Here is a 5,642-nt window from a genome sequence, read left to right as displayed (position 1 = left end):
ATTTTCTCAATGGATAAAAGAAATTTGTTTTAATTCAGCTCTATTATTATTTTTATTTTTGAGACTATAATATAATTACATCAGTTCTATTCTTTTCCTCCCTTCAAATACTTTCATAGACTCTCCCTTGCTTTTTTTTTAAAAAAATGAGGTATTTTTCTTCCTTTCTATAAAACTAACCAAATGAGTAATAAACAAGAACTACTCTCAATCTATGCTATTTTCAGAATGTTTAGATTGAATATTGTATATAATCAAAGACAAAAAATAGTAATTCTCTTTCTCAAATATCTGATATATGAAAAGAAGCCCACCTTTACTACTGATACTTGACATATCAGGCAGAAGTCAATACCAGAAAAATATAAAATAAAATAAAATAAAAACACAGAAATAAAGAAACAATATCTGTGAACTTACATGAGATTTTGAAATTATCCACAAGACCCTCAAATAGATTCAAACCACACAAAAATTCCACCTTAGAGATGTGGAAGAGAATAAGATTCTCACCTTCCCAATAAGCTATTTACAAGTGATACCCATTGAAAAAGGGAAAATATGTTTTCACTAATAGAGTGTCACTTGGCATATTAATAGTACTCCAGGGCAAGTCCCATATCCAGGAATAGATGTCCACACAAAATGGACTCCATATTTTTTGGTGGCCTTTTAATTAATTTTATTTAGTTATGGTGCTCTTTGGTTTTGTTTGGGTCTCTTTTCTTTGTTTGACTTACAGGGTTTTATTTGTTTCTGTTGATTTTGGTCTTTATTTTTGCTTTGAGAAAAAGAAAGAAAGATGAATAGGGAGCTGAATAGAATCTGGAGTAGGTTGAGGAAGGAAAAGTATATGATCAAAATATATTGAATGAAGATTTTAATTAAAAAAATTAAAACATTGCCAGGTGGTGGTGATGCACACCTTTAAGTCCAGGAGTCAGGAGGCAGAGACAGGTGGTTCTCTGTGAGTTCAAAGCCAGCTTGGTCTACAAGAGCTAGTTCCATTATAGGCTCCAAAAGCTACAGAGAAACCCTGTCTCGAAGAAATAAATAAAAATAAATAAAAGTAGGATCAAAAACCCATTGCCATTGTTCTTGAGGTCTCAGTAGTCCTCATTGTCCGCTATATTCAGCGAGTCGGGTTTTATCCCAGGCTTATTCATACCCAGGCCAGCTGGTCTTGGTGAGTTCCCAATAGAACATCCCCATTGTCTCAATGTGTGGGTGCACCCCTCGTGGTCCTGAGTTCCTTGCTCATGCTCTCTCTCCTTCTGCTCCTGATTTGGACCTTGAGATTTCTGTCTGGTGCCCCAATTTGGGTCTCTGTCTCTGTCTCCTTTCATCGCCTGATGAAGGTTAATATTCAGGAGGATGCCTATATGTTTTTCTGTACTGGCTTTGTGGGAGCCTAGGCAGATTGGATGCTCACCTTACTAGACCTGGATGGAGGTGGGAGGTCCTTGGACTTCCCACAGGGCAGGGAACCCTGATTGCTCTTTGGGCTTTCGAGGGAGGGGGACTTGATTGGGGGAGGGTGAGGGAAATGGGAGGCGGTGGCGGGGAAGAGACAGAAATCTTAAATAAATAAATAAATAAAATATAAAAAAAGTATTAAATTTTTACCAAAATCATTTAAAACTAGAGAATACATTAAATAAAGGTGTGGGATAGAAAGTTGACAGAATAAAAATAAATAATTTGAAACAAATTAAAAATAATATGTTCAGTGTCCATTTAGCTTTGCTTGTTCGCATATGGTTTTAGAGATGGAGATTTGCTACTGGATAACTAATCAGTGGGCATACCACTGAGAAAACATAATTTTACATTTCTCTACAGTTCCTTACTGGCTATACATCTCAGGGCAAAGCCAAATGAGATTTCCTCCATCCATACTGACCTGTCAGTTGGTATTTTCCTTTTTATGTCTTAATTAGGCGGTGATATTGTTGAGATTACAGGGTACAGCTTTCTTGTCATATGTAGAAGGAACAATTTCACACCTAACTTCCTTTTACTCTCATAATTTTTGATTTACCTCTTTTCTTATTTTTCCTGTGCCTTATATCTTAGAATTGTGGTGTATATATCAACTGGTTCTGGGTGTGCCACAATCAGTTGTTTTCTGCAGTTTTTGGCCAATTATACTTTTCTGTAATGGTCTCCATTTGCTGTAGAAAGAAACTTCTTTAAGGAAGGATAAGAGCATATCTTTGGGTTATATAATAAGTTTATAATACATGGGATTAGTAAAGTGCTAGTTGTAGGTGTTGTTCTAACATCTATGACCTCACTAGCCATAATTAGCTAGATTTTAAGTATCCAGTAAGAATTTCTTCCTATTGAGTGGACCTTAAAATCAATTAGACATCTTTTGGTTATACCCAATACAGTTAGGGGTACCTAACACTATTGTACTTTTTGAACCATTTAACTATGCTATTCACTTTTGTGGATATCTGAGTAGAAATCTTACTTTATTTCATCTTTGGGTACCACCTAGTACTGTACATGTTAAACAGTGAAGAGACCTTTTGGTAAGTTTCATTTCCAGATCAAGATTTTTATAAATACAAATATGTGTGTACATATATATGCATTGTATACACACACACCCTTAAATTCAGGTAAATATGAAATGATATGCTTCCTATGGCTTTTCTATACACCCTTAACAGCCTTAGTTTTATTTATCCTTCTCCCGTGTTGCTCTCCTTCCCTCACCCCAAATAATGTTCCCCTGTTTCCCCCTGTTCCAAATTCATGTAATCTGTATTCTGATTTTTCTCTTTTTAGAGCTTCCTGACACCAAGGGATCTTTCACTTTCTTGGTTTCTGTGGTTGTTCTAAATTTTATACTCCTACATTAGAATGAAAGTGTTGTGTTTGTATTTATGGATTGGGACTACCTTATTCAATAAGATCTTGTCTATTTCTATTTATTTACCTGCAAATTTCATAACTTCAGTTTTATTTATAGATGAATAATATTTCATAGTATAAACACTGCATATTGTCTTTGTCTATTTGTCACTTTAGGGGCATTATATTTTTTCCTTTTTCTAGTCATTGTGATTCGAGTAGCAATAAACATCGTTGAGCAAGCATCAGTGCAAAAATTTGTTGTCCAGTTTTTGCATATGCCAAGAAATGCAAGGTGAAATTCACAGAGACAAAAAGTGAAATGATAGCTTTCAGTAGCTAGAAAAAAAAGAATAAGAGTACATGTATGGATTCTCAGTTTTGTAAGATGACATTTTCTGGATGTTGTTGTTAGTGGTCATGGTTACAGAATGTTTTATTTAATATCACTGATTTATAAATTTAAAGCGTTCTGATATTAAATTATTATAACACTTTTTCCAAAAGAAAGGAAATGAATTGGTGGTATTCGTTTAATCAGAGAAGTAAAGTTCCCACTAGTGGTTGATTGATGTGTTCATTTCTTCTTTTCCCAATATTACACACTATATTTGAAGCTTTCTCAGAGTGAAGCTCTGTGGGAAGCTCATGAGGTTATTGATAATCCAGTTTGTGTCAGAAAAAACATTAGGTTTTGATTCAATACACAGGCTGTCACTGCTACACAGGTTGGTGTCAGTGCTTGCCATTGAAAAGGATGTTTGGGTGAGTCTATGAAGGGTATTCAAATAAACTTCAGAGCTCTCAGGTTCAAAAAAACTTTCTCAAACAGGTGTTTCATATTTCAGTAAAGTTCAAGAATGGTCATATAAAAATGAGAGAAGAGATTCTTCAAAAGTTTCCAAAGCATTATTTTTTAAGCCAATATTATTGGGTAAGTTGCCCTTCTTCTAGGAAAAGGTATGCAGGGCTAAAATACTAAGGAAACTTCTACCATTAAAAATTTTTAAATTTATTTTCTAAGAGGAATGGCAACGTTGATTCCTCATGCTTGCTCATTTATTTTTCAAACTTAAAAAGGCAAAAATTCAGGCTCACTAAAATAGCTTCATTTTTTTGAAATTTAAGTTTAGTAAACATTAATTCCATGCTTTATTAGTTCAAAGCATTGAACAAAGATGTAATAATTTAATCAGTGGGATTCACATATACGTAGAAACTGTCACCACCACTCAAGTAGTAGGGTCTACCTTCAGTAGATACATATCACATTAGTTATTATTATTAATGATAATATGCTCATGTGTAACACATATGAACTTTATTGTTATTGGTATACTAAGAAAGTAGAACCAAAAGAGTGCCTACATATATCAAACATAAGACTTGAAATGCAAATGAAAGTACAGCATAAACATATAACTTAGTAATGAAAGGTGACCCTAAGCTACAAATAATTAATTTCATATAATATTTCTAAAACACACACATTTCTCTAGTACCTTACATCTATGACTCTGTGAAAAGTATCCTTCCAATGTCTTTAGCTTTACTTCTGAAACAGACTTCTGAATTCTTCTCTTTTAAACCTATATAAAAGTTCAGTTTCTATTCATCTACAAACGTGCTGTGCTGGAGTCTTACATCTTACCTTTTACCAATGACATTTGTATTTTCTTGATTATATCTAAAATTTTAATTTGAGTATTTTTTGTTTTATTAAATCTAGCACCTATCCCATAAAAAATGCAGTTATTTTTTCTATGGCAACCACTTTAAGTACTTGGAAATTTATAACACTGATTTGGACCTTTGATAGCCACTGAAAATTCGTTGGTCAAGTACATTGTTTTCACCATTAATTTGCCAAAACATCTTAAATAGAGCAGCATGCAATAAAGTTATTCAATATTTATTGGAAAGATATATCAATAGTTAAGAATACTGTCTACTCTTCCACAGGACCCTAATTAAAGTCTCATGGTCCACATTTTGATTTACAACTCGTTCCAGGTGATTCAACATCCTCTTCTTTCCTCCATAGACACCAGGCACATATGTGGTGTACAGAATTAAGTGTAGGCAAAACACCCATATACACATTTTAAGCTATTTATTTAATATAAAATCTTATATTTTAATTTGTATATTTTTATGAATTTTCATATGAAAATTTTAATAATCTTAATGTTCTTTTATATCTTTTAAAACTATTTCTTGTATTTTTAATATATTGTAATTATGTTACCCCCTGTGCTATATAGTCTTACATTAACTTGACAAAAGCTACAGTTATCTGAAAAGAGTGAACCTCAATTGAAAAAAATGATTCTAAATGATCTAGCTGTAGTGCATTATCTTAATTAGTGATTCATGTGGGAGGGACCAACCCGTTGAGGGTGTGGACACCCCTGAACGGTTGATATGAGGTTCCATAAGAAAGCAAGCCAGGAAAGCTATGGGGGAAAAGCCAGTAAGCAGAAATCCTCCATGGCCTCTACATCAACTCCTGCCTCCAGGTTCCCGTTCTGTTTGGGTTTCTGTCCTGATTTCTTTTGATCATGAACAGCGTTATGGAAAGTAAAAGCCCGGTAAACTCCTTTCTCCCCAATTTGCTTTTTGTTTATGTTTTATCATCCCAGCAATACTAATCCTAATTAAGACATCTCTGCTTTACTTTTCTTCATACAAACCCTCCCATACAACCCTCCTTGTTTCTTTTAGTTTAATATCCTCTTTTATCATTAACTGTTCTTTCATGTATAACTATGTGTATA

The sequence above is a fragment of the Alexandromys fortis genome, unplaced genomic scaffold (genome assembly GCF_014885135.2).
Source record: "Alexandromys fortis isolate MF-2015 unplaced genomic scaffold, M_Fortis_MF-2015_v1.1 scaffold_417, whole genome shotgun sequence".
Taxonomy (NCBI): domain Eukaryota; kingdom Metazoa; phylum Chordata; class Mammalia; order Rodentia; family Cricetidae; genus Alexandromys; species Alexandromys fortis.
This window is presented reverse-complemented; position numbering follows the sequence as displayed.